Source organism: Callithrix jacchus, chromosome 15 (assembly GCF_049354715.1).
Source record: "Callithrix jacchus isolate 240 chromosome 15, calJac240_pri, whole genome shotgun sequence".
In the NCBI taxonomy this organism is placed as follows: Eukaryota; Metazoa; Chordata; class Mammalia; order Primates; family Cebidae; genus Callithrix; species Callithrix jacchus.
In genome coordinates this window covers 17,966,714-17,988,528 of record NC_133516.1, presented here as the reverse complement: position 1 = coordinate 17,988,528, position 21,815 = coordinate 17,966,714, and the positions used below count along the sequence as shown (strand labels likewise).

At 38.5% G+C, this 21,815-nt stretch overlaps 1 protein-coding gene across 9 annotated transcripts in view; it reads left to right on the top strand.

Moving 5' to 3' along the window:
- LOC103788187 (uncharacterized) overlaps positions 1-21,815 on the top strand; it is a 245,189-nt gene that overhangs the window by 66,060 nt on the left and 157,314 nt on the right. The window lies entirely within an intron of this gene.

Below are 21,815 nucleotides of genomic sequence, written 5' to 3'. Positions count from 1 at the left end.
TGCTGGTTTCTTCCCATCATTGTAAATTTATCCACCTGTCATCTTTGTAATTACCGACTTTCAAATTAGATCTCTGAGTGGAAGTCCAACTTGTTGATTCCCAGTGCCAGAATCTGAGCAACCCACTGTGCCGGCTAAAACGGCAGCATTAGGATTCATGGTGCTTTTCTGCCCAGGAATATCAGGTCTGGCTTCCTTCTTGAGTCCCTTTTTCAATCAGCTGAATAGGTGACTCTGCCTTCCCAGAGCTCCAAATGTCAATCAAAAGGGGAACCAGTCCCGTTTACTCTGCACCAAGAACCACCATGCCAGCCACAAGAGTCGCACTGGCAACCCGTGGGGCTCCTCCACTGGGAATCTCCTTGTCCATGAGCAACAAAACTTCACCTGAAAGTGTGGCATCCTTTTGTTCTTTGTGCTTTCACTGGGAGCTACAATCCTGAGCTGCTAGTAATCAGCCATCTTGGATCTCTCTCCTGTCTTAAAAATCTTTAACTCAATCACATCTGCAAAGCCTCTTTGGCTATGTAAGGTAACCTAGTTATGGGTTTCAGATATTAGGATGTGGACATACTTGGGGTAAGGGGGCTTTATTCTACCTACCACCTTTTTTCTAAACAACTGTTACTTTGGGTCAGTTTTATAGCTAACTGGACCTAAATTCTAATTACTATACCTTATTTCCCAAACTCTATTAGTTTCTTCCTATTACTGTTTATTTTTCTTATTCTAATTGCTACTTTCCTTGTTGAGACACTTTTTCCAACAGTGCTTTAAAACAAGATCTTTGTTTAGAAAACAGTTTTTAATATGCTACACGCGCTCTTCACCTTCCCACTTCCCAAATAAGGTTGCCTGATATTTTCTCTCTTCATCTCAACTACTCCTCCACAGAGTCAATCACCAGAAGTATTATTAAAGAAACTGTCCTATACATATTCGTATTTTGTGGACCTAAAACAGTGCTTGGAACACAATGTTCACTCAGCAAAAAGTTTGCTAAATGATGTATTGGTCTTTCTGTGGCAGCCACAACAAAGAAAAGCCAACAATGTTAAGGAATACAAAGAGGAAGACACTAAAGAAAATATTAACCTACCAAACAGTCTCGCTTGTCTTATACTCATATCTCTATAAAATAGGCTTAATATAAATGTATAAATATATGTAACGCCAGGCATACATATAGCATGTGTGTTGGCACCATAGATCTTATAAGGTAAATAGAATTGTCTTGTTCACTTTTCAACTTTGCACAGTTTTTAGTGTCCCTTTTAATTTTTTTTTTTTAATATGGAGTCTTGCTCTGTCACCCAGGCTAAAATGCAGTGGGACTGTCTCAGCTGACTGCGAGCTCCACTCCTCAGGTTCAAGCAATTCTCCTACTTCAGCCTCCCAAGCAGCTGGGATTATAGGCACCTGGATAATTATTCAGATTATAGACATCTGGATAATTTTTTTTTTGTATTTTTAGTAGAGACGGGGTTTCTCCATGTTGGCCAGACTGGTCTCAAACAGCTTGAGATCTCCTGACCTCAAGCAATCCACCCACTTCAGCCTTCCAAAGTGCTGGGATTACAGGTGTCAGCCACCACACTTGGCCCCTGTTAACTTTTTGTTGAATATTTTCTCAGGTAATAAGTAATGACATGGACACTGAAGACACATAGTCTGGGTTAAGGTGCTGGCTTTTTCTTTTACTGGCTATGTGATCTTGGACAAATGACACTTCATTTATATGTCTCAGTTTCCTCATCCGTAAAATGGGATAGTAACTATAATGAAAGCTAATTCATAGGATTGAAGGGTGAGTTAAATGAGTTAAGAAGCGTGACATGTGGTGATCTGCCATGACCCCTTCCTCATACTTACAGCACTGGCTGTATACTCCACTCCTCAGGGTAGGTGACTGGAGTAACACTTCAGCTACTCTTCTGATACTTCTAGGACATGTGGTACACTCCATTCCCCAAGCTAGGGAGATCAGAATAATACTTTTAGCAACTCTATTCACTTCTTCCCCTGTAGGACGATTGCCTGGATTTTATTTTTAGTGAATTTAATTGGGAATAATGGTTGGAAAAATTGGAAAGTGAATTATCTATTGCAGATTAATTAGAAAAAAGAAGCTGATATTTTAATTCTTGATTTTAGAAGCTATTAAAATTTATTGGATAAACGAGCATAGTATTGCTAGAAAAAATACAAGATGCCCATGTAAGCTTGAATTTAAATTTATCTGGGTGTTATTTTTTTACTTTTGTTTATGTCTTTTGCTAATTCTGGCAAATCTCCTCTGAAACCCCAATATTCATTTCACACAATTTCCTTATTTTGTGATGGAAAAATTGAAATAGATCATGAAACAAAATCGCCCACAACTAGAGAATAAAATTCAAGACTCAAACCCAGTTCTATGAGTCCCTTTCAAGTCACAAGAAGCACAGAAAAACATCAGAAATTTTCAGGCAAAAAAGCACAGGAAAAGAGATGAAACACCTCTGTTTTCTACTCCCTGATGCAATTTTTCCTTGTGTTGCTATAAAGAAATAACTGAGGCTGAGTAATTTATAAAGAAAAGAGGTTTAACTAGCTCACGGTTCTGCAGGCTGTACAGGAAGCATGGCGCTGATGCTGATATCCGCTTATAGTGAGGCCTCAGGAAGTTTCCAATCATGGCCAGAGGCAATGGGAGCCATCATATCACATGATCAGAACAAGAGCAAGCGGGAGAGCTGTGGGAGACGCCACACTAATAAGCAACCAGCTCTCATGGGAACAACTATAGTGAGAACTCTCTCATCATCCAGCAGATGGCACCAAGCCATTCACAGGGGGTCTGCCCCCATGGTCCAAATACCTCCCACCAGGCTCCACCTCCTACACGGGAGAGTACATTTCAACATAAGCTTTGGGTGGACAAACATCCAAACCATATCAGCCAGTTACATAAAAATATCTTTCTTAAATTTAGAATCCAGCTTCTAAGCCATTTATAAAGCTTTATACTTCACTCCTTTATGTTGTTGTTGCTGAAATCATTAACCCATTAATTAAGATTGTGTGGGTCTGCTTGGGAAAAGCCTATTGAATTGCTTTTGTCTGTTCTATAATAAAAGACAGCACAGAGACAGGTTGACATTAATTACATTAAAGCCCTATTCATCGCTATTGATGTTAGTTCACATAGAACGTTTTATAACATCGACGTTCTATATTGTTTATTCCCCGCTCTTTTTATCAGAGGTAGCAACATCATAAAACGTTGCAGCTCTTAATGAACCACATTTCCAAGTGCCTGTTTTCAGCTGTGGAAGTCACATCTCACACACTGATTTCTTTGTCCCCCTTCAACCAATTTAAATTTCAATAAAAAAGTATTTTTTCTCTGGCTCCCTTAGCTCAGGATAGCAGACATTATCATATTAACAATTTAGAGTAGAAAAAAAAAGGCTCAATTTTTATTGAACCTCTTTCCATACTGTTCACTTTGCCTAAAATAAATTCTCACATTCAACTCACTAAATTACTTTGTTTTTTTCATTGAGAACACTTACTCAATTCCACCTTCAATTAGAAATAGAGCATGATTGGGGAATAGGAGAAAGTTAAATTAGCCTCCGTTGCTCCTTTATTCCAAGATACTTGGTACCTTTATTAAAATGCTTATTATAATCCACTCTGTAGGCAAGCTATTTATGCATTCATCAGCCTCACCTGTTGGACGGCAGGGGCTATGATGTACTCTAATGTGTACAGCAGTAATACATTACTACCATTTCATTGCTTGCAGAGACAAATGACCATGCTAACTACCATTTATTGGCCTTACCATACACAGTGTGCAGTGCGCTCTACATCTTACCCCTAGTACATCACAGCAATGATACTGCAGTAATAAATACTAGCACATGCAATTAAAAACCTGATATTTGCAAGGGAAAGGGCAGGTAATTACAAACAGCTAAAAACTGCTGAAAGGGGGATTGGAATCTAGATCTCTTTGCACACAAAGTTATTCGTTTTCTTATCTGTTAGCTATAATGGGTGAAGATCTCAGATGTGACAGAACCACGATTCTTTGTCTCCCACTTACTACCAAGAAACACATGAGCAATGCATGCTATATGAAGGGCAGCAAAAGTGATCCTGTCCCCCAGAGAAGACATAGGTGTGACACATTTGTCATCTTCAGTGGCTTATCTGGCCTCTCATTTGTTCTCTCTACCTTTGCACAATGAGCAATTTAAGGAATGCCCAAAGGTCTCCCTCAAGTGCTCATGTTGGGTGGCAAATAGGGTACTGGAATACAGTCAGGGAACTTGAAGCCTATTCCTGACAATATGATTTACTGGAGTTAGGTCTTAATTTCCCCATGCATGAAGTCATGGAGTACAATTATATAACCAAAGGCTCCTTCTAACTGCATCTTCCTGTAATTCACCAGAATATGGGTTTCCTGAGAAATCCAAGCACATGGCACACAGTCAGTTCTCAATAATAAAAACTTGATGAAATAATGAATAAATGAGAGAACAAAAAATGGCCACTACGTCACAGCCCAGGAATCAGTAATAAGGCGTTCCTTCACTTCAAGGCATAAGAGGGATGCATGCTTGCTGTTCACAGTGTCATTGCTTTTAAGCCTTCCAACACACTTCCATCTGGCCTTGATTTTCCATTTTTCCAATTTGGAACAAGTTTTCCTATCCACTGGAATCACTTCTTTTCTTATGTTTACAAAACATATGATTTAGGTATTTTGCATAATTCATCCAAAACATAGACTAACCCAAACTGAGTCCAACTACCATCCACCAAGCAGCATTGAATACAGCATTGGATACATAAAAACATAATTCTGTATGCCTTTGAAAACTTGGTGAAGACATTCAACCTAACCATATTTTAATCACAATAATATTGCCCCTGTGGGCTTGTCTTGCATGCACTATGTGTGTATTTATATTTCTACAGACTTTGTGGTGTTTTGGTTCATTACAGTCTGGTTGTTCAAGTTGAATGCAGAAAAATGAGATTTTCAGCATCGTTCTGACTTTCTATTTACATACCTTACTGAGTCCAGATGTAAACTTTTAGAACAGCTGCATCTTTTAGAAGCAAAGGATTTATTGATTGCTTGTTGGCATTCTGAATACTGGTGGGGTGTTTTGGTTTCTTTTGGCTGGGTCAGAAAGGGCAGAGTCAGGCAGCTGAGTAAAAATCTAATTGTTTACAAAAGTAGGCCTGAGGTATAAATGTAGTAGAAACCACAGAAGTTATTAAATGAAAAACTCTAATTTCAAGGTGGGTCAAAGAAAGAAGAAAGTGTTGATTTGGAATTTTTCTCTAGTGTTTTCCCACCTTCACTGCACAAGAAACAGTTGCATAGCATTGCATGCAAGGTATTTTTCTAAGCACACTACAGATAATGGCTTATCCAGTACTCTTAACACATTCATCAGTACATATTACTTACAAAGTATCAAAAACTCAGAAAAATAAAGACATTTTCTAAGGTTATTCATCTATATAAGTGGCACAAGTCCAGGTTTAAGCCCAGACAGCCTGGATGTGGAATCAATGCTCTCAACAACCACACCATGCTGCCTCCTACCTGGGCTCCTTGCCTCCCATCTTACTCCTTCATCTTTCAATCCATCCTTCACGAATGTGACCTGTCTGTAGCACATCTTTGTTTCATGTTATTCCTCAGCTCAAAACTCATTAGTGTCTCTTAGCTGTCCTCCCAAATCAAGTGATGCATCCCCATCCTGCTTTTCCAAGACTCTACAATTTTGCCTCAACATGCCTTTTCTACCTAATATTCTAAATTTCTTCCTCCACAAATCTTATGCTCCAACTAAGCTTAAACCCTACTTGCCATTCCCAGAACATGGTTTTGACTTTTCCATCTCAATGTTCAGCAGAGTGCCCCCTTTCCTCCAAATGACTGCAACACCTCTCCAGCAAGAATTCAGAACTAGGCTGAGGCTGAGATGGCTGAATAGACAGAAGTGGGCTTCAGAACATGGATAAAAACAAACTTTGCTGAGTTAAAGGAGCATGTTGTAACTCAGTGCAAAGAAGGGAAGAATCATGGTAAAACAATACAGAATCTGACAGCAAAAACAGCCAGTATTGAGAGGAACATAACTGACCCGATAGAGCTGAAAAACACACTACAAGAACATCACAATGCAATTATAAGTATAAAAGCAAGACAAACCAGGTAGAGTAAAGAATCTCAGAGCTCAAAGACTGTCTTTCTGAAATAAAACAGGCAGAGAAGAATAGAAAAAAAATGAAAAGGCATGAGCAAAATCTCCAAGAAATATGGGATTCTGAAAAGATATAAAAGGTACCTGAAAGATATGGAAAGAATGAAACCAATTTGTAAAATATATTTCAGGATATCATCCAGGAGAAATTCCCCAACCTAGTTAGACAGGCCAACATTCAAATTCAGGAAATTCAGAGAGCCCCAGTGTATCAATTCATTTTTACACTACTATGGAGAACTACCTGAGACTGGGTAATCATGAAGAAAAGATATTTAATTGACTCACAGTTCTGCAGGCTTAATAGGAAGCATGACTGGGAGACCTCAAGAAACTTACAATTATGGCAGAAGGGATAGGGGAAGCAAGGTACATCTTTGCATGGCAGAGCAGGAGAGTGAGTGAAAGGGGAAGTGCCACACACTTTCAAACAACCAGATCTCGTGAGAACTCACTCACTATCACAAGAATAGCAAGGTGGAAGTCCACCCCCATGATTCAATCACCTCCCACCTGGTCCTTCCCCAGACACATGGGGATTACAACTTGAGATGAGATTTGGGTGGGGACACAGTGCAAAGTCATATCATTCCACCCTGGCCCCTCCCAAATCTCATGTCCTTCTCACATTTCAAAACCAATCATGCCTTTCCAACAGTCCCCCAAAGTCTTAATTCGTTCCAGCATTAACTCAATAGTCCACAATCCAAAGTCTCACCTGAGACAAAATATGTGCCTTCTGTCTAGGAGCCTGTAAAAAGAAAAATGGGCTCATAGACAAAAGGGACATATTTAGTTGCTTCCAAAATACAATGGGAGTACAGGCATTGGGTAAATACTCCCATTCAAAATGGAAGGAAATGGCCAAAATAAAGGGGCTACTGGCCCTATGCAAGTCCGAAACCCAGCAGGACAGTCTTGAAATTCTAAAGTTCCAAAATAATCTCCTTTGACTCCATGTCTCACATCATGACCACATTGGTGTGAGGGATGGGCTCCCAAGAATTTGAGCATCTTGATCCCTGTGGTTCTACAGGGTATAGACCCATTGACTGCATTTACAGGCTGTCATTGAGTGCTTGCAGCTTTTCTAGGTGCATGGTGCCAGCTGTTGTTGAATCTATCATTCTGGGGTCTGTAGGATGGTGGCTTTCTTCTCACAGCTCAACTAGGCAGTGCCCTAGTGAAGACTCTGTTTGGGAGCTCCAACCTCACATATTCCTTCTATACTGCCCCTGTACAGGCTCTCCATGAAGGCTCTGCAGTAGACTTCTACCTGGACATCCACTTGTTTCCATAAATCCTCTGAAATCTTAAGTTGAGGTTCCTAAACCTCAATATTTACCCACAGGCCCAATACCACATGGAAACCACCAAGGCTTGTGGGGCTTGCACCCTCTGAAGCAATGGCCTGAGCTGTACCCTGGCCCCTTTTAGCCATGACTTGAGCTGCAACAGCTGGGAAACAGGGCACTGCATCCCAAGCCTGCAAAAGGCAGCAGGGCCCTGGACCTAGCCTACAAAACCATGTTTTCCTCTTAGGCCTCAAGGACAGGGATGGGAGGGGCTGTCATGCAGGTCTGTGACATGCACTGGGGGTATTTTCCCCATTGTCTTGGCTGTTAACATTTGGCTGCGTTTTACTTATGCAAATTTCTGCAGCCAGCTTTAATTTCTCCTCATAAAACGTTGTTTTCTTCTCTATCATATGATCAGACTGCAAATTTTCCAACCTTTCATGCTCTGCCTACCTTTTAAATAAAAGTTCCAATCTCAGACCATCTCTTTGTGAATGTGTATAACTGTACACAGTTGCAAGCAGCCAGGTCACTTCTTGAATGCTTTCCTGCTCAAAAATTTCTTCTGCCAGTTATACTAAAGCATCTCTCTGAAGTTCAAAGTTTTACAGATCCCTAGAGCTGGGGCACAATGTCACCAGTCTTTTCCTAAAGCATAGCAAGAGTAACATTTACTCCAGTTCCCAGTAAGTTCTTCATCTCCATCTGAGAACACCTCAGCCTGGACTTTCTTGTCCATATCACTATTAGCATTTTGGTCAAAACCATTCAAAAAATCTCTAGGAAGTTCCAAACATTCCTACATCTTCCTGTCTTCTTCCGAGCCCTCCAAACTGTTCCAACCTCTGCTTGATAACCAGTTCTAAAGTTGCTTTCACATTTTCAGTTATCTTTATAACTGTTTCTCACTCTCCTGGTATCAAATTTCTGTATTCCATTTTCTTACTACTATAAAGAACTACCTGAGACTGGGTAATTTTTTAAGAAAAAACATTTAGTTGACTCAGTTGTGCAGACTTAACAGGAAGCATGATGGAGAGCCCTCAGATAACCTACAGTCATGGTGGAAGGCAAACGGGAAACAAGGCACATCTTCCCACGGTGGAGCAAGAGAGAGAGAGAAGGCAAAGGGGGAAGTGCCACACACTTTCAAACAACCATATCTTGTGAGAACTCCCTCACTATCATGAGAACAGCAAGGGAGAAGTTTTCTCCTGTGATTCAATCAGGCCCCTCCCCTGAAATGTGGGAATTGCAATTCAAAATGACATTTAGGTAGTGATGCAGAGCCAAACCGTGTCATGTATTATGATACTCCATGAGAAGATTACCCCAAGACACATAATCATCAGATTCTCCAAGGTTGAAATGAAATGAAAAATGTTAAGGGCAGTGAGAAAGAAAGGCCAACTCACCTAAAATGCAAAGCCCAGGAGACTAACAGTGGACCTTTCAGTGGAAACCCCACAAGCCAGAAGAGATAGGAGGCCAGTATTCAATTTTCTTAAGGGAAAGAAATTCCAACCTAGAATTTTATATCTGGCCAAACTAAGCTTCATAAGTGATGGAGAAGTAAGATCCTGTTCAGACAAGCAAATGCTGAAGGAATTTGTTACCACTAGACCTGCCTTACAAGACCTCCTGAAGGAAGCACTAAATATGGAAAGGAAACACTGTTAGCAGCTTACAAAAACACACTGAAGTACACAGATCAGTGACACTATGAAACAACCACATAAACAATTCTGCAAAATAACCAGCTAGCATCATGATGATATGATCAAATCCACACATAACAACACTAATCTTAAATGGCCAAACATTACATGTGCCCCCACTTGAAAGACAGAGTGGCAAGATGGATAAAGAACCAACACTCATTGTGATGCTATCTTCAAGAGACCCATTTCACAGGTAATAACACCCCCAGGCTCAAAATTAAGGGATGGAGAAAAATCTACCACAAAACTGGAAAATCATAAAAAAGCAGGGATGCAATCTTAGTTTCTGACAAAACAGACTTTAAACCAACAAAAATCAAAAAAAGACAAAGAAGGGCAATACACAAGGGTCATGCATTCATATATATTTAGCATAGTTAGCTAGCAGAAGACAAGAAATAACCAAGATTACAGTTTAACTAAAGGACCTAGAGATAAAAAAAAAAAAAACCTTGAAAAGATCAACAAATATAAGAGCTGGTTTTCTCAAAAATTGATAAAATAGATAGACCACTAGCTAGACTAACAAAGAAGAAAAGAAAGAAGATTCAAATAAACACAATCAGAAATGATAAGGGAGACAGTACCACTGACCCTACAGAAATACAAACAACTATCAGAGACTATAATAAACACCTCTATGCACATAAACTAGAAAATTTAGAAGAAATAGATAAATTCCTGGACACATACACCGTTCCAAGAATGAACCAGAAAGAAATTGAATGCTGAATAGACCAATAATTAGTTCTGAAATCGAGGCAGTAATAGACTACCAACCAAAAAAGCCCAGGACCAGGAGAATTCACAGCTGAATTATACCAGGTGTACAAAGATCTGGTATCATTCCTACTGAAACTATTCTGAAAAATTGAAAACAAAATACTAGCAAAACCAAATCCAGCAGCACATCAAAAAGCTTATCCACCATGATCAAGTAGGCTTCATCCCCGGGATGCAAGATTGGTTCAGCATACACAAATCAATAAGCATAGTTCATCACATAAACAGAGGATACCTCCTCCTCTTAAGTATTACTTACATTCACTAGGCCAATGTCCTGACCCTCAGACCAGTCAAGTAAATTATCAATATTAATGGAAGCTAATGAGTTAATAGGGCTTAGTGTTCCACAATTCTTCCACAACATTAATAAACATTCTTGGATTTTGATCATGCCTTCAGATGCCCAGTGGCCCCTCTGGCTACTCACATATATGAAGACATGTACGTAGCATGACAATTATTTTATTTAACTGATGGCTACTATCTCCATTTAAAGTAGGACCACTTAATCATTTTCTTAAAGAAGCAGATTATAAATATTTTAAATTTTGCAGGCCATACACTCTCTGTAACAACCACTCAATTCTACCACAGAAAATATGTTCAAAAATGTGCCTGGCTGTATTCCAGTAACACCTTATTTACAAAAACAAACACTTAGCCGAGGAGCTAAAGTTTATTCACCCCTGACTTTGAACCTCTAAGGCGTGTAAAGATATTACTATTTTTTTTTCAACTGGGACTATAATGATTGTGATGCCAGTGCTCTTTAGAATACAGTTCTTTCTCAAACTATATAAAGCTTTTCCCCACCACTCCACACACTGTCTTGCAGTCACAGGGTCTGAGTTCAAGTCTAGATTTTGCCTCATAACTAGAATTCCATTATAGTTGCCAGAGTGTATTTGCCTCTCAGAGGAGAGCCACCGTTTCAGAGCAGAAACCATGGTACTCCCCAAAAGCCCATATCCGCAAATGTTTATTACTCTTCTGATATCCCAACAGGGGGTACTCTCCTTCTGGACACCTCTAGCTTCTTCTCTGTGCCCGTATTGCATCATTTATCATTTTTCACACTATTGTGTTATGTGTTCTATACAAATCCTTTCTCATCCTCCAGGCCTTTTGATTAGAACATCCACCTGGGAGATGGGTGGAGCCAAGGTGATCATTGTCCAGATGTTAAGGTAAGGAAACTAAAGCTCAACCAATATTAAGAGACAAAATCTAGGCTTGAACCCAGCCCCATGACTGCAAGAAGTGTGTTTAGTGATTGAGAAACAGCTACATTCAAATACACTTGGTAGTTTTACCATCTTGATTTGTCTTTCAACCTCTTAGTAATGTTTTTGTCTTAACTATAAAAATATGTATGTCAGTAAACACTTTGAAGGGTGATTTTGAGAGTTGGGAATTATATAATTAGTGTTCCTGGCATTAATACATGTTCAATAATAGCAGCTACCATGACTACTGCTATTGATACTGCTGTTGTTGCTGCTTATCCAGTATTCTTTTCATTTTGCATATGCTTCCATCCTCTGTCACATGCTTCATCATGTTTGGCATAGTGCCTTTAATTTACTAGGTGTTCAATTACTGTTGAATAAATTTAGTTAATTAATTAATTATTTCATTACATAGGCTTGTATTGAAAAGCTTCTTTCACCATTAACCTTTTAAAAGTAATGAAAATATCCCCAAAGATAGAGGAAAATTAGGTGGCTTCTTTCAAGAAAGACAGTATATAATGGAAATTTCCTTCTCAACTCAAATTGAATCTCCTTAGCCACGTGTACATGTCCAGAAACACTTTTGTTTATTTCCTTAAATAAAGGAACATAATCCCCAGCTAATTTCTCTTTTTTATGGAATTATTGACGCTTAAAAGTCAGCAAAATCAAAGCTGTGAGAAAAAATTTCTAAATTAGTATTCAATTTTGGCTACATCATCAATAATGATGATAACTTTGTCCTGATTTGAAAATGTTCTTGGAAGATACCTCAAAACTCTCCGGGGGAACTCTAGATTGGGCCAGAAATTGAGATTCAGAAACTGATTTGGAGCTCATTCAGTCTCCCCAATCATCTCTCATCTGTTCCACTAGAAAATCAGTAAATCAATTAATTCCGATATACTGAGTCTCCACTTTGTATCACACTTTACTCGGCACTGAGGTAAGTGCCAACACAAGAAGCAAAAAAACATTTTCTATAAGTTCAAGTAGTTTATGATCTGATGAGTAAGAACAGGAGTGAACTTCTAAAACAGACTTTAAACTATGTTATGGGGCATTGGCTTAAAAGTGAGCAACATTCCCACCTTCTCACCCCTCCCAGCCTACTACTACCCTTCCCAACCTCTGTTAACCATCCTTCAACTCTCTATGTCCCTGAGTTCAATCATTTTGATTTTTAGATCCCATAAATGAGAACATGCAATGTTTGTCTTTCGGTGACTGGCATTTTTCACTTAACACATAATGATTTCCAGTTCCATCCATGTTGTTGTTTATTTCACATTGTATGCCTGTATCAAAACATCTCTTATACTGCATAAACAATACACCTGCTATGAACCCACAAAAACTTAAAAATAAAACTAAATTTTTAAAAAATGGGCAGTATGGATGAGGATAGGCAGATAAAGCTTCTGAGTTTAATCCCCAGATTTAGACTTCTAGTGTTACATGTACTTACACCAAATACTAGAGGCTGAGTAGGCATTTGGGTCGGAGGGAGGGAGTATTTGCTAGAAAAAAAGAAAGGAGCTTTTCTAGCTTTCTCAAAAAGGAGGCCTGAGAGCAGATTTGCAAAGGGTTCTGTTCCATGCAGTCATTCAGGGTTCTGTGGTGTCTTATAACTCTCCTCTCACCTAAGTCTTCGGAGTCCTCTACATCCAGCCAGAGTGAGAGCTAAGAGAGAGATCACATAAGGAAGAGTGTTATCCACATACAAAGTCTTACTAGATAGAAAAGAGTGTGACTGTTGGTGTACCCTATGGGCTTCTGCCATAACTATCTATCATATAAAAAGTGGGAAGAAGAATATGCATTTATATTTCTAGTCATTTCAAAACTACACACTAGAAACCTAATCACAGTAGCGAGGGAACACATAGTGACCAGGAACAGGGGCATGAAACAGATTTTCAGTATGTGTCTGTTAACACTGAATTTTTTTAACTTTAATTTTAGGTTCAGAGGTACATGTGCAGGTTTACTATATAGACAGATTGTGTATCATGGGGATTTGATGTACAGATAAACATTAAATTTTTGAACCACATAAATGTATTACCTTTAAAAAAATAGCAACTATTAAAATAAAATTAATGAAAACCTGGTGCTCACATGCATCCAAACATCCTGTCTTTTTTCTTTTCTTTTCTTTTTTTGGCTCTTCAGCAGCATCATTTTTCCTGTGGGCTTCACTTATAATGTTTATTTTTACTAAGTTTTACTCAGACAAAAATGCAAGCATATGTAATCAGGGGCAACATCCATATGGTAAGATTCATTCCTGGATTCTCAGCCCTATAATATAATCCCCCACTACCCCCAAGAGAAGGAATGGCAAGAACTAAGTATACAGCTGTGAGTATTAGAAGAAATTATTACAGCAAGGAAAACTTTGAGGAAGAACAGAATATAAATATTTGAAATGTGGTACCCTCTGGCATAGACAAAGAGTCTTTAAAAGGGTAGCATCTGGGGAAGTAGAAGGATCAGGAATGACTTCTCCTACCAGTCTACAAAAGAGAACTGTAATGCCAACCAATCCAGGGATAAAACTAAATCTCTATTCATACCCAGTCCCCAAAGATGAATCAGGAGAGTACATCATGCAAATTGACCACTGAAGTCAATCAATATACACGTCAGAGCTCGACAAGTGGATTGTAGGGTGATTAGCGACTGCAAATCTCCAAGAATTTGGAAGCACAGTCTCAAAGAAGAGAGATTAAACTTTTCCTGTGTGGTATCAGAGAACAGAACTGGAATTCCAGGTGAAAGTCCTAAAGTCACGTTTTGTCCCATATTAAGAGGATTTAACACAGTTGTCTGGAGATAGGATAGACTACTTTGCCATTTTAAGGAGACAGTAGCACAGAGTCACGGAGCTCACTGGGTGGAAGTGCGGTGGGAGCCTTTGGGTCTAGGTGGTCTCCAATTCCATGTTAACCTCAAAGCCTTGTGACTCAGTGCCTAGTGGATGACACAGGCGCTGCCATTTTCTCTCATTCTCTCCCTCTCTGTGCGACTACCTGAACACTAGTGCATGGAGCATGGTTTACGCCAAAGAGTAAATAGCACACAAACACGATCATTATCTCTGAAACAACAGCTTCAGGTGACAATGGAAAGTGAAAAATAATGTTGTTATGCCTTTAACACACCTAACAGGGTAAGCTGGGCTCCTATTTCAGTCTTTGTTTAGAAGACTCGGAACCCATTTTAAAACATTAAAAGCTAATATTGATTGAGTTCTGACTATATATAATCTAGGTGTGGTTAAATGTTTTTCATGTATTAAATCATTCACACCACTTGGAGGAGTGGCCATTGAACATGTACTTAAAAAATAAATGAGAAGGCTGGGTGCAGTGGCTCAGGCCTGTAATCCCAGTACTTTGGGAGGCCCAGGCAGGGGAATTGCCAGGTCAGGAGATCAAGACCATCCTGGCCAACATGGTGAAACCCCATCTCTACTAAAAATTTAAAAAAAAAAAAAAAAAAAAAAAAAAAACAGCCAGGCATGGTGGCAGGCACCTGTAATCCCAGCTACTTGGGAGGCTGAAGCAGGAGAATCACTTGAACCCGGAAGGTGGAGATCGCAGTGAGCTGGAGATCACACCACTGCACTGCAGCCTGGAGACAGAGTGAGACTTCATCTTAAATAAATAAATAAATAATACTGACAGATCAATACAGTGGGCAGATAGAAAATGATGCCCAAATTCAAGTCCTGAATGAGGCCAGTGTTGGTTCAGAGCAAGCTCCTACTAATGTCTCAAGTCCTCTATTGTACTGGAGAATTCTGGTTCAATATTCATCAGATGAAGAGTCATGTCTGCACACATAAAAGATGTAGATTCATGAAACTCCTTGGGGCCATTTATCAACATGAAGCTCCAGGAAGGACTGAGTGAGCAGATTTCCCTTAAAGTTAAGGACTTTAGAGAGGCATTTGGAATGCTACATAAAAGGGTTCTTCCAACTTTGTGAATTCATATGCGGTATGGAAACTGTCCAATGGTCAGAACAGGCAAGCCCTTCCTACCCAGTGTGACTCCAGAAACTGAAAAATCCACCCTGATTAAAACATCACCTTTCTATCTCAGCTCTCTGATGCCTATGGCATCATATTTTTGCCTCACAATTTAGACTCTAGATCTGTCAACAGCTAAAGTATAAGAAAATCCCTATGAAATTTACAGATACATCAGCTGTTTTCACAAGAATGGGCTGTAAAGGAAGAAATTAACAAGGAAAAAAACATAATGCTGGCCTCCGTGGAGGAGACAAAGGAGGAGGTTGGAAATGTAGAAAATAAGTATCCCTGAATCAAGTATCTATATCAGGGTGGCCTGGGTCCATGAGGCAGGGTGCTGCATATTTAAGGCTCTTCAACATATACCCACTCATTTCATCATAATCAGAACCCTCTAGGCTGAGGAATATTATGGAGCCAGCTCTAGAGTTCAAAAGAACTAATTTTAAGCCAAGGGCTGTATTAACTAGTTGTGCTGTCCTGGACAGCTTGGGCTCTTCCAGCTAAATTCCTCTTTCGTAAAATGGACCTTTAAGCCATTTGCCTGCCTTTCTCCAACAGATACTGGGCAAGTTAAGTAATATGTAGATTTCAAAACACTTTGATAAGTAAAACAGCAACACATACATACGATGCATTGTTGTTGTTTCTGTATTTCCAATCCTCACACTCAGAAAGTCACGGAGCTCCTCTTATCTTGAGTCATGGAAGTCAAAGAAGTGAGTTATGAAGCTCACTTCCATGACCTGAAGCTCACTTCCGTGACTTCCTATCTTGAGTCAGGGAAGTGACTCATGGGGCTCATCTTATCTTCAGCATCTTTCAGTAACACAAAGCTGCAATGGTCTGAATGCCCATGTTCCCCAGAATCTATATGTTGAAACTTAACCCCCAAGGTGATGGCATTAAGAGGTAGGGCTTTGGGGAGGTAAGTAGGTCATGAAGATGGAGCCCTCATAAATGGGATTAATGTCTTTTTAAAAGAAACCCAACGGAGCTTGTTTGCCTTCCACCAAGTCAATGCGCAGTCCTGTAGTGAGTAAAGGCTCAGCCTATGAAGAAAGGGTCCTCACCAGACACTGAATCTACCAGGGCCTTGATCTTAGAATTTCCAGCCTCCAGAAATAAATGTTAGCTATTTGTAAGTCCCCCAGTTTATAAGATTTTGTTACAGCAGATTCAACAGATTAGGACAAAGAGTCAAATTTCCTCAAGAAAAATGGGTTTTGTCGTTGTTTTATTATTGTGAATTAGTTGTTTGTCTTTCTTGCTTAAATGTTTTAACTCAAAAATTGCTAAACTTGAAGAACACCTGAGTGAATGAATACATGTCTCTGGTTGGGAAGATTTGGTGTTTTATGTTATTAACATTCTCCAAAATTTATTTTTACATTTAACATTATTCTAGTCAAAACTCCAATGTCATTTTGAAGTGAGGGATAATTTAGAGGACTTACACATAAGATATTAAATGAAGTCAGATATGGTGATTCACATCGGTAATCCCAACACTTTGTGAGGCCAAGGTGACAAGGATTACTTGAAGCTAGCCTGGACAACAAAGCAAGATCCCATCTCTGCAAAAATACAAAAATTACCAGAGCACAGTAGTGCTTGCCTGTAGTCCCAGCTACTCAGGAGGCTGAGGCAGGAGGATTACTTGAGCCCGGGAATTTATGGCTGCAGTGAGCTGTGATCATGCCACCACACTCCAGCCTGGGCAACACGGTGAGATTCTGTTTCAAAAAAAGTAACACATACATATGTATAATATATATAAATATTCATATGAACATACATAATGGGATTAAAGAGCTAGAATTACCTAATTAATGGGATGCTGGTATAGGAATACAGAGATGGGCAAATAGAACAGAGAAGAAAGCTCAAAAACAGAACCAAACACATATAATCATTTTGTACATTAAAAATGAGGTGAGTGTGTTTTTTTAAAAACGAATCCATCTGCACACTTATATACAACCTTCTGTAGAAATAGCTCAGTAATGTTTTGGGGTAAGCATTTTATTTATTTATTTATTTATTTTAGTTTGTTTTGTGAGAGGCTTTCCACCGATGCTTTTCTTTTTTCTTGGAATTATCTGTTTTCTTTGCCTTTTATTTAACTTCAGTAAGTTTTTCTTGTTGCTATTGAACAGTTCTTTATATATGAAGGCGATGAGCTCTCTGCTTTAGTGTGGTCATCATTTTCTTACCAATTAATCACGTGCCTTATTAAGATGTCTGCATAGAAATAATAACAGTTTGGTTATATTTAGTGATCATTTTATCTTGATGGTGCCAGCAATACTTAGACAAATCTTCCACAAAGGAAGATTGTATTTTATAGATTGTTGTAGGTTTTTCTAAAACTTTAATGGTTTCTCTCATTTTTTACATTGATTTTATTGGCCCATATAGAATTAATTTTGGTGTAAAAAGAAAGGATTCCCCTTCCTTTTTTTCCCCACATAACTAACCACATGTGTCAACATAATTTATTGAGAAATACACTGATTTGAAATGCCATGGGTATCAGTTAGGGTTGTATTTGACCGGATATCTTACCAACCTTACCAAAATCATTAAACTAAAAAGGTATTTTCCCATATTTAAGCGGAGATCCATACAATAAAAGTGCTGGACTGTTTTTGCAGTGTCTCTCTCTAAACTTCTGTTTCTTTTATCTTTACTTTAACAGCAGCCTATAAAGGCTGCTCAACCCCTCACCTAAAATCAGTATATTCAGACAAGAAGGAAGGAGACAGAGGGGAAAAGGAAGAGAAAGACAAGGAGAAGGAGGATGAAGGGGAGGATGTGGTGGTGGTGGTGGTAATAAGGAGGAATAGTGAATGCCTTTAACAGGAGAGGAGCTGTCCCTAAATCCCCAGTAGATAGCTATTTATGTCTTCTTTGGAAGACTGTATCTTATGGACATATTTGCTGCAAGAAAGTCTGGGAAATTAATTTCTAAAGCTAGACATATTGTATGTACATATTTCTTTTACTAACAGGAGCCTCATACAAGCTAGACAAGCTTGTCTGATAAGCTCATATGAGGCTCCTGTTAGTAAAAGAAAAAGGGACAATGGATGCTGGATATATAACTAACTGTTGGGTACCATTTGCTACATGCACTTGGTGGATGACTTACTGTATTTGGCCTTGTATTCAATAATAATGCAGAGTATTTTATAGACCTGTTAGAACATCTTGAAACCAGCTATATTTACTTAAAAATAAGAAAAATTAATAAACAAGGCAACTATTGACTTCAGGAAAAACAAAGAACTGTATAAAAACTTGCAATCATAATTTATTACTTGTCTTAACAATAAACCTTGCTTTTACAGTCATACTAGTGTAAACATTGAAATCTTTCTGACTTCACACAATAAAAAATATTTCAAACATGACCTCTAAAGTTACAATTTTTTTCACCCTTTACTCATCTCCTGAGCCCCAGGTTACAATGCTTCAAGAACCTCCCTGAAGAGACTAATAATGAGTAATATCACAGACACACTGGGTTCAAGTGGATATCACATCAATTAAGACAACTCTCCATCTTAACCCTTCTTTAAAATATCCCTAGCAAGTCGTTACTTGGTTTCTGCTTGAACACATCCACTGACAAGGAGTTCACTGTTCAGGACAGTCCATTCAATTTCTAGACAGCTCATTTAATTTCTGGACAGCTCTAAACACTGTAAAATAATTCCCTATAATCAAGTTAAGGGACCTACTCCAACTCTAGTCATTCTTTTTTACTGCCTTAAGTCCTACAGAACATATTCACTTCTTCTTTTACAGGAGGAATAGATATTAACTATTAGAATACTATTGTCAAGCTATGCACTCTATCCTCTTTATGTTAAATTCTTGGGCCCTCAAAACATTTTTAAATGATATGGTTTTATATTCCAGTGACATTTTAGGCATGTTATCTGGAATACACATCACATAGTTAATGTCCCTCTTAAAATGTGGCATCATAGCAGAACATGACTGTCAAAGAAAGAAATATGAAAAACCACGTTTCCAAATTTCATATTATATTAGGAAATACCTTGTAATATGATTAAATTTCTTTTAAAATCCTTTTGGGATCTTTTTGGGAAAAGATAAGATTGTTGATCTTAAAAAAAAAAAAAAACTTATGGAAAACTGTGAATTTCATCTTCCAAACCTTTACCAAACATGTTTCTTTTCACTATCTACCATGGTAAAAAAAATTTAAAGTGCCAAAGTCTAGGTATGAAGTAAGAGAAAATGGGGTCTGGGTGAGTCATGCTCTCTTTTAAGAATCAAAGAAAAATTGTAAACTGAGACTTTTTCAGCAATCCTAAATGTCGAATTACTTTAGGATAAAATTATTTGCTAATACTCTGTCCTAGTCACATGGAGATGTCCCAGTTTGCTGAATTCAAATAGCCAGAAGCTGTTTCTGATCTGCAGTCTTTTTCAGTATTTTTTTCTTCTTATCTGCTCATTCCTCTTTATACTCATTTAGAGCACACTAATGGAAGTAGCCTGACACGTGGCTTTCCTTTTTGCCACTCTTTCTCAAGAAATGTGATTATAGAACTTGGAGTGGGCTGTTTTATGCACAAATATTCAGACAGTCTCTTAGCAATAAATGGCTGTCGCTTCTATTATCTGTCTGGCTCTGAGTTCTATTATCTGTTGTGAATTGGTGCAGGGCTCTGTAAAACAGTTTTTAGGCAGCCTCATTACTCCCTTCCACACCTTCTGCTCCATCTGAGTGATACTGCTGTGATTGCTGCGTAATGTTTGCCATTAGACGAGGCACGTAAAAGAATCAAGCTATGACTAATTCACTCTATGGCTGTGTGCCCTGTGTCATGCTCATTAACACCCCTCAACTCTGTTATTAAAGGGAATCACACAACAGACCTCAGCGGGATAACATTTATACTATATATACCCACTGTATATTTGTATACTCTCTCTCTCTCTCTCTCTCATATATATATATATATATATATATATGTATATATATATATATATACACACACACACACACACGTTATATATATAGTGTATATATATATATTTGTACTATATATGTACACACACTATATATAGTGTGTATACATTTACACACTATAGGCTGCCTTATTTTTCCATTGGAACCCCATTCTTATCACAGACTTCTCCAGAGAACCCTTAGCTTCTACCCTAGAAGTATTCCATACTGTCACACACGTAACTGTTTATGAGAATCTATTGATAAGAAAGGCCGTTAGCTTGTCTGGACACGAGGGGTTTGCCCTCTGAAGAATCAGCCAATCTGATTTCAGCTGAAAAGTCATTCTGAGATGCTCCTAATGGAAGTTTAATGAAAAATAACAATAACAACCCCTTAAACTATTTGTTGAATATATTAGTATACCCAGCCCTTTTGTAACCATGTTTTCCCTTGAGGTTCACAGAAACCCAATGCGGTAAGCTTCATAAACAGTCCTCTACTATTAGCTTCACTACTAGATTTCTAACTCAGAGGAGACATTATATAAAGACTAATAGCTCATCTACAATGCCGAGCAAAATGTAAAGGAATAGCATCATTTTTGTTAGGCTTTCTCAAGCATAGTAATCAAAGTAATAGCAAAAGCATAAAGAGAGAACATTTTTCTAAGAACTAAGAACTAACTATTTGAATAATAAAATAATAAAAGCTTCAGAGTTTCAGGCTTTTGTCTCTAACATTTTGAATATACTCTTCCTGATTTTTCTCTCAGGGAATCCCAAATTTCTATATTAAACTTTATTATTTCTGCATTGCTTAACATGACTGTCTTCCTCTTCTAGTTAGAACAGGAAATCTAGTTAGATACAGGTAGAGAGCTTCTAGGCTGGTTGACTATAAAGTACTTTTAATGGTCAAAACTCAGGGTGAGGTTGGTAGAGAGAGAATAAGAAAATGAGAGAAACAGCGAGAGAATGAGAATGAAATCAGCGAACTGATGGAATTCCCTTTAAATAATACAGCAAACCCCAGAGTTCTACATTACATGACATATTTCCCTACAAAATGTTTGAGTTATTTTATTTTATTTTTTTGAGATGGAGTTTCGCTCTCGTTACCCAGGCTGGAGTGCAATGGCGCAATCTCGGCTCACCGCTACCTCCGCCTCCTGGGTTCAGGCAATTCTCCTGTCTCAGCCTCCCGAGTAGCTGGTATTACAGGCGCGTGCCACAACACCCAGCTAAATTTTTTTTTTTTTGTATTTTTAGTAGAGACGGGGTTTCACCATGTTGACCAGGATGGTCTCGATCTCTTGACCTCGTGATCCACCCGCCTCAGCCTCCCAAAGTGCTGGGATTACAGGCTTGAGCCACTGTGCCCGGCCGAGTTATTTTATTTTTAATATTAAAGATATAAGTGATACAACTGATGGAACGTGAATAATATCTGTAAGATTAAATAA